A 9,274-nucleotide genomic window follows, 5' to 3' on the forward strand; every position below is an offset into this window, starting at 1 on the left:
TACCCTGATAGTGTCCTGAAATACAACAGAACTACTTTACCCTGATAGTGTCCTGTAATACAACAGAACTCCTTTACCCTGATAGTGTCCTGAAATACAACAGAACTACTTTACCCTGATAGTGTCCTGTAATACAACAGAACTACTTTACCCTGATAGTGTCCTGTTATACAACAGAACTACTATACCCTGATAGTGTCCTGAAATATAACAGAACTACTTTACCCTGATAGTGTCCTGTAATATAACAGAACTACTTTACCCTGATAGTGTCCTGTAATACAACAGAACTACTATACCCTGATAGTGTCCTGAAATATAACAGAACTACTTTACCCTGATAGTGTCCTGTAATACAACAGAACTACTTTACCCTGATAGTGTCCTGTAATATAACAGAACTACTTTACCCTGATAGTGTCCTGTAATATAACAGAACTACTTTACCCCGATAGTGTCCTGTAATAAAACAGAACTAATCCAGACTGCAACTGGGAGGGACTATCTGGACTTGTCCAATTTAGAAATGTGTTTTTTTTTTGATTGCAGAGTGTTTTAACGTGTTTCTCTAATGAACATGACCCAGTAGCCTGGTGTCCTGTGTAGTGTTACCTGGTTCTCTCTAACCAGTGTCACAAAGTGTTCCTGTGTCGTCGCTGAGCTAGTTTTGTGTCATACCACCCTTCCCTATGAGCAGTAATATAGTTCACACGGCTGCTACGATAGCAATGTGCCGACACCTCCCTTTGTGTTATTTTTCAGTAATTCGATCGCGGCAGGCGATTTGTCATTCTGGAGATTCTGTGCTTTTCAGAGGGAGGGGTCTGAATATGTGTTTACACTTTAGTTAATGTGTTGTTTACTCTGTCTTTTTCTTTATTATACAAAAAAATAATTATATCGTATTTACAGTATTTTTCTAGTTTAAGTCACTAGGATTGCTTCAGCGATTGAAACCTTATGTTACACCCTGTTATGCACAGTCAATTATTTATCTGTAGTCACATGCTTTATGACTATAGACACATCCCCTTCTGACACAGCAGTCTCCCTCCACCCATCATCTGTGAAGTGGTTAAATGTCAGAGCTGCTGGCGCCATTAAGGGAAAGACTACCAACCCCGTCCTTCCTCTCCACCTCCTCCATTCCCCTTTTCCACCATCCACCTTGACCCGTCGGCCTGTGATGCCCAGCCCTGTCACTCTGATATGGGCTTGGATGTCAGCTCAGGGCCCCTCTCTGGTTCTCTCTGACTCCTGGCTTAACAAGTCTCTGTCATCTTGTCCTCTGGCCAGTAGAAGACCTTACAGTACACTGCCACTACCTCTGCTAATCCACTTCTGTCAATTCACACAATGTCAGTCCAATGGCTTTACAAGGGGCCAGGGGTCAGGGAGTTTGATGTGGCCCTCGAGCATGGACTGACTGCACATTTGGTAATGTCTCTGGAGCAAGCCATTAAAGGCCTGGTTAGGAGCTTGTTGTTTTATTTAGCAGGAGGGAATACACAAAAGATAGTAGCCAATCAAGACGGGTCACTATATAGACGGGTCACAATATAGACTGAGTGTACAAACCATTAAGAAAACCTTCCTAATATTGAGTTGCACCCGCTTTTGCCCTCAGAACAGTCTCAATTAATTGTGGCATGCTTCTCACAGTTGTGTCAAGTTGGCTGGGTGTCCTTTGGGTGGTGGACCATTCTTGATACACGCGGGAAATTGTTGAGTGTGAAAAACCCAACACTGTTGCCGTTCTTAACACACTCTAACCGGTGCGCCTGGCAACTACTACCATACCCCGTTCAAACGCACTTTAATATTTTCTCTTTTTAAGAACAAATTCTTATTTACAATGATGGCCTACACCAGCCAAACCCTAACCAGGACGTTTTGTGTGTGTGTGTGTGTGTGTAATTGACATAAATGTGTGTATGTAATTGGCCTGGGCTATTTATTTGCATTCAATATCTGGTCGTTTTTATTGATTTGATTGTCAGAGTAGCCTTTTGTGTGGTATTTCAAACGGTTCTGTTAATGTGTTCTGTCATGCAAATTACGTAGAATGTCATGAAATGTGTTTATAAAAGGCCATTTTTTCCCGGGTTTTTCCAGACCCTGTGAAAATACTAAAACATCCATGCTCTCTACTGTGTGCCACTATATACTTTTTTTTACCCCGCATTTTCCTGCGGCCATGCCCCACATCATAGTCTCCAGGTGCTATCAATTATCATGACCCAAGCAGGTTGCGAGTCCGACACTGTCTCATCCTGAGCTCTGAGATGAGCCCTCTGGGTTACAGTTAGGGGCACCTCCACCCACTGAAGCTAATTGGCGCTAAGACCGCTCAGTTGAGGTAAGCAACGCATGCGGATAGGCCATCTCGATACCACCCCTAGCATTCCCACAGTGTGCTGTTTACCAAAACTCATATGAGTCAGGACTTTAGAGATGACTAAAATATGACTAAAGCCCCAACCGCTACGGAGAGAGAGAATAAACATGTTTTCCTGCCCTGTGTACAGTTTTTATACTGTCTTATATCAGTCAAAGACAAGTAAGGAGCTGAACTGACGGTTAAACTCTCTGAGCAAAATAAGAATATTACATCAAGACAGTTAACAGTCTGAAACAAAATTGATAATGGGACTATTTGAAATTCAGGTTTATTAACCAAATGGAAGAGATTTTTTTTTTTTTTTTACATTCTTAATTCCTGCCTTTCTTTTTCTCCTTCTCTTTGTCAGCCAGAGGACAAGACCAGGGGCAAGAAGAGACCGTCTGCATTCATTTCCAAGCCTTTCGTCTCTCTGCACACTTTTTCCACACAGGGCGCAATTATGAAACGGTTTCAGTCATTGAAGTAGAATGTAACAACAACAATAAAAGGAATCGAGTGTCTTCTGTGAAACATTAAATAGCCATCCTCTGATAACCCGGTAAAGAGAGCTGTCTGAAAAGTGACTTGAGATATGAGGGATAATGGCTGTGTCTTTGTAGTGTCCTTCTAGCTCTCTGAGAGAGAGGGAGGGAGAGATAGAGAGGGGGAGAGAGGAAATGATAGGCCCAGTCACCCACTGTGCTCATCTCTCTGAATCTCCAAGCGTCAGACTGTCAACCTTGCTCACTATCAGGCCCCGTTCGCCCCGGTGAACATTCAACGCTGTCGGTGAGTTTTGAGCTAAATTGACAAAGACCATCGACCGTTGATTGTACCCTGTGGCCAACCCTTGTCGCTTGATGATCGACGCGCATGGCTACTAACTCTCATTATAACCAGAGGAAGAATACTATGGTCCCATCTGCCTCTCTCTCCCCCCCTCTGCCCACACCACTACCACACCCTGCCCCCTCCACCCACGCCACACCACTACCACTACCACACCCAGCCCCCTTCACCCACGCCACACCACTACCACACCCCGCCCCAAACACCCACGCCACACCACTACCACACCCCGCCCCAAACACCCACCCACCCCAGCCCACATCCTGTATCCTTTCCTTCAGAACAACTCTCCTTCAGAACAACTCTCCTGAAAGAAAAGCCTCTAGCCCCAAACCACAACAAAGGTCACAATCAACATTCATTGCTGTCGGTGGGTTTAACTATGTGGAAAAACTCGCTGAACAATGAATGCAACTGTGTCCCAGATTTTCGCAGCAATCAACCATCAGAGGGGATCTCGTTCTGATATGCTGATTCTAGTGTGTGTGTGTGTTATTTATATATTGTATGGAGAATGTAAGTAGACATTGCGACATATCTCATCTTGATCATGCTCGTGGAGACTTGTTATGTGGCTATGGGAAAGGGGGGAATAAAATGTATATTTTGTATGATTCTGTGATTCTGTGTGGGTTTCTTTATTTTGACTGAGGGTCAAAAGGATTTTAAAAAGGCAGATATTATAGGTCCTTCTTCCAACACAGCCTTTATTTTTCTCATTGAGTTACAAATCTAAGGTCTCTATTCCCTGCGTGTCGCTAAAGTCCACCGTTACAGTGTGATTTAACATTTTAAAAGGAATGTTCCCTGCGTTAGTAGAGACTGCATCCAGCATATGTCGGCTGCCATTTTACATTTCTATCGTGGAATCTCTTAACGCTTCAGCGACACAGATTGAATAGAACCCTAAATACCAATAAACCACAGACTGTCATTACCAAGGATTAGAGACAGGAATTAACTGAAAATCTGAAGACACGTTTAACCCATCACTCTTTCACAGTGTGGGCGACTGTCAAATTTAGCACAAAGGCTGTAAGATTATTAGACATTAACACTAAATTGGTCTAGTTTGACAGATGGAGTACAGGATGACTGCACAGCCAGGGACAACTCCAACCCCATCATTACCTATTCCCCCTCAGGACACTGAAAAGATTTGGCATGGGTCCTCAAAAGATTTTACAGCTGCACCATCGAGAGCATCCTGATGGGTTGCATCACTGCCTGGTTTGGCAACTGCTTGGCCTCCGCGACCGCAAGGCGCTACAGAGGGTAGTGCGTACGGCCCAGTACATCCCCGAGGCCAAGCATCCTGCCATCCAGGACCTCTATACCAGGCGGTGTCAGAGGAAGGCCCTAAAAATCGTCAGACTCCAGCCACCCTAGCCATAGACTGTTCTCTCTACTACTGCACGGCAAGTGGTACCGGAGCGCCAAATCTAGGTCCAAGAGGCTTCTAAACAGCTTCTACCTGCAAGCCATAAGACTCCTGAACAGCTAATCAAATGACTACCCAGACTATTTGCACCCCCCCTCATGCTGCTACTACTTTCTGTTATCTATGCATAGCCACTTTAACAACCCTACCTGCATGTACATAATTACCTCAACATCGGTGCCCTTGCACATTGACACATTGACTCTGTACCGGTACCCCCTGTATATAGCCTCCACATTGACTCTGTACCGGTATATAGCCTCCACATTGACTCTGTACCGTAACACCCTGTATATAGCCTCCACATTGACTGTGTACCAGTAACCCCTGTATATAGCCTCCACATTGACTCTATACCGGTACCCCCTGTATATAGCCTCCACATTGACTCTGTACCGTAACACCCTGTATATAGCCTCCACATTGACTCTGTACCGTAACACCCTGTATATAGCCTCCACATTGACTCTGTACCGGTACCCCCTGTATATAGCCTCCACATTGACTCTGTACCGGTACCCACTGTATATAGCTTCCACATTGACTCTGTACCAGTACCCCCTGTATATAGCCTCCACATTGACTCTGTACCGGTACCCCCTGTATATAGCCTCCACATTGACTCTGTACCGGTACCCCCTGTATATAGCCTCCACATTGACTCTGTACCAGTAACCCCTGTATATAGCCTCCACATTGACTCTGTACCGGTACCCCCTGTATATAGCCTCCACATTGACTCTGTACCGGTACCCCCTGTATATAGCCTCCACATTGACTCTGTACCGGTACCTCCAGTATATAGCCTCCACATTGACTCTGTACCGGTACCTCCAGTATATAGCCTCCACATTGACTCTGTACCGGTACCTCCTGTATATAGCCTCCACATTGACTCTGTACCGGTACCTCCTGTATATAGCCTCCACATTGACTCTGTACCGGTACCTCCTGTATATAGCCCCGCTATTGTTATTTACTGCTGCTCTTTAATTATTTGTTTTTCTTATCTTACTTTTTTCAAATGTTTATTTTTTTAGGCATTATCTTAAAACTGCATCGTTGGTTAAGGGCTTGTAAGTAAGCATATCACCTGTTGTATTCGGCGCATGTGACAAATAACATTTGATATGTCCTGAAGGCAATAGCCCCACTAATCATCTTGGAGAAACAGTGCATCACACCACCCCACCTGTAGTGATTTAAAGGTATTTAGTAGACATTATATAATACATGTAGAGATAGAAGTTCTGTGAATCCATAAAGAGAATGCTACTCTACCTCACAACAAGGACGATGACAACTCAAATATTATATATACGACTTCTAACTAGTTAAGTGTGTCTGGAATTTGATTACTTTAAATTAATTTTAACATTTTGTTCTCATCTATTTTACATTTATCTAGTCCTTTTATCTTCCAGAAAATAAACACTTGAATAATATCATGAGAGAAGAATTGGTGACCCGTTTTATGCTGTTACTTATGTAAATGTAGTCCAACTTCAGATACAGTGGGGTCTGGAGCTCCCCTGTGGCTCAGTTGGTAGAGCATGGTGTTTGCAACGCCTGCATGGTGTGTGCAACGCCAGGGTTGAGGGTTTGATTCCCACGGGGGGCCAGTGCAAAAAAAAAAAAATGCATGAAGTGTATGTATTCACTACTGTAAGTCGCTCTGGATAAGAGCGTCTGATAAATGACTAAAATGTTAAAAAATGGAATTATAGGATCCCTTGATTAAAAGAATATATATAAATAGGACAGTGTAAAATAATTGAAATACTGAGCTATATGGGAATGCTCAAACAATTATATTCTTTCATACTAATACAATTGTTCAGAATTATTTTGTTTAACAAAGTAATACAAAAGAAAAGCTCCTTGAAAGATAGGGGTCAAAATTATTGGATCCCCTGTTTTCAATAGTCCAGCACCTGACCATATCACAGCCTGGAGTGGGCTAAACGGCATTGGCACTTGGATTGGAACCAATGCTGTGGTCATAAGTCTTTGGCCACGAACACCAACGGTGGGTTTGGCCTTCAAAAGAACACAATACATTAAAGCAGAAAAGAACCCCATACCTACTGTAAAATATGGTGGTGGATCTATGATGTAATGCGGCTATTTTGCTTCCACTGGTCTTGGGGGCCCTTTGTTAAGGTCAACGGCATTATAAACTTGAACAAGGACCAAGATATTTTTGTCAAAAACCTGGTTGCATGTGAATCTTCGTGCAAGATAATAACCACAAGCACACATCAAAATCCACAAATATGCTTGGCCATCTCATTCTCCGGACATGTGGTTTGATTTTGAAGAGGACAATCCATAAGTACAGATGAAAGATATCAAGGATGTGGTAAGATTCTGTATGGAGGACTGGTCTAAGATCCATTCCCAATGTGTTCTCCAATGTGTCATAAAACATTTTAGAAAAAGGCTCAGTTCTGTTGTTCTCTCAAGGGGGAAAATGTTTTGAGAATGTTTTTTTTTAATATATATAAAACAAAATCAGATTCTCTGACTAATTGTGTTAGTATAAAACAATATCATTTTGTATATATATATATATTTTTTACAATATAGCTCAGCATTTATATTATTTGATAGACTTTTTTTTTTGCTCATCTTTATCAAGAGATCCAATAATTCCAGACCCCACTGTTTATAACTCAAACAATACATGGGGAACACAAGATTTTGCCAATGACACAAGTTTGGGAGTGTTTCCATGCAAAGTACAATAGTAAAATAGATAACTCTATGAGGGAACTCTGACGTGGTGATATAGACACCATCAGAAGACCACTAGAGGGAACTCTGACGTGGTGATATAGACTCCATCAGAAGACCACTAGAGGGAACTCTGACGTGGTGATATAGACTCCATCAGAAGACCACTAGAGGGAACTCTGACGTGGTGATATAGACACCATCAGAAGACCACTAGAGGGAACTCTGACGTGGTGATATAGACACCATCAGAAGACCACTAGAGGGAACTCTGACGTGGTGATATAGACACCATCAGAAGACCACTAGAGGGAACTCTGACGTGGTGATATAGACACCATCAGAAGACCACTAGAGGGAACTCTGACGTGGTGATATAGACACCATCAGAAGACCACTAGAGGGAACTCTGACGTGGTGATATAGACACCATCAGAAGACCACTAGAGGGAACTCTGACGTGGTGATATAGACACCATCAGAAGACCACTAGAGGGAACTCTGACGTGGTGATATAGACACCATCAGAAGACCACTAGAGGGAACTCTGACGTGGTGATATAGACACCATCAGAAGACCACTAGAGGGAACTCTGACGTGGTGATATAGACACCATCAGAAGACCACTAGAGGGAACTCTGACGTGGTGATATAGACTCCATCAGAAGACCACTAGAGGGAACTCTGACGTGGTGATATAGACACCATCAGAAGACCACTAGAGGGAACTCTGACGTGGTGATATAGACACCATCAGAAGACCACTAGAGGGAACTCTGACGTGGTGATATAGACACCATCAGAAGACCACTAGAGGGAACTCTGACGTGGTGATATAGACACCATCAGAAGACCACTAGAGGGAACTCTGACGTGGTGATATAGACACCATCAGAAGACCACTAGAGGGAACTCTGACGTGGTGATATAGACTCCATCAGAAGACCACTAGAGGGAACTCTGACGTGGTGATATAGACACCATCAGAAGACCACTAGAGGGAACTCTGACGTGGTGATATAGACACCATCAGAAGACCACTAGAGGGAACTCTGACGTGGTGATATAGACACCATCAGAAGACCACTAGAGGGAACTCTGACGTGGTGATATAGACACCATCAGAAGACCACTAGAGGGAACTCTGACGTGGTGATATAGACACCATCAGAAGACCACTAGAGGGAACTCTGACGTGGTGATATAGACACCATCAGAAGACCACTAGAGGGAACTCTGACGTGGTGATATAGACTCCATCAGAAGACCACTAGAGGGAACTCTGACGTGGTGATATAGACACCATCAGAAGACCACTAGAGGGAACTCTGACGTGGTGATATAGACACCATCAGAAGACCACTAGAGGGAACTCTGACGTGGTGATATAGACACCATCAGAAGACCACTAGAGGGAACTCTGACGTGGTGATATAGACACCATCAGAAGACCACTAGAGGGAACTCTGACGTGGTGATATAGACACCATCAGAAGACCACTAGAGGGAACTCTGACGTGGTGATATAGACTCCATCAGAAGACCACTAGAGGGAACTCTGACGTGGTGATATAGACACCATCAGAAGACCACTAGAGGGAACTCTGACGTGGTGATATAGACACCATCAGAAGACCACTAGAGGGAACTCTGACGTGGTGATATAGACTCCATCAGAAGACCACTAGAGGGAACTCTGACGTGGTGATATAGACACCATCAGAAGACCACTAGAGGGAACTCTGACGTGGTGATATAGACTCCATCAGAAGACCACTAGAGGGAACTCTGACGTGGTGATATAGACACCATCAGAAGACCACTAGAGGGAACTCTGACGTGGTGATATAGACACCATCAGAAG

At 43.6% G+C, this 9,274-nt stretch overlaps 1 long non-coding RNA gene across 2 annotated transcripts in view; it reads left to right on the top strand.

Annotated features, from left to right (window-relative positions):
- LOC145861118 (uncharacterized) overlaps positions 1-3,846 on the top strand; it is a 40,612-nt gene extending 36,766 nt beyond the window's left edge. For both annotated transcript variants that reach the window (XR_014380925.1, XR_014380924.1), the window contains one exon: positions 2,751-3,846. This is a non-coding gene — a long non-coding RNA (uncharacterized LOC145861118). The remainder of the gene's footprint in view (positions 1-2,750) is intronic.
- The last annotated feature ends 5,428 nt before the right edge of the window (positions 3,847-9,274 follow it).

This window comes from Salmo salar, chromosome 16 (assembly GCF_965601325.2).
Source record: "Salmo salar chromosome 16, fSalSal1, whole genome shotgun sequence".
NCBI classification, from domain to species: domain Eukaryota; kingdom Metazoa; phylum Chordata; class Actinopteri; order Salmoniformes; family Salmonidae; genus Salmo; species Salmo salar.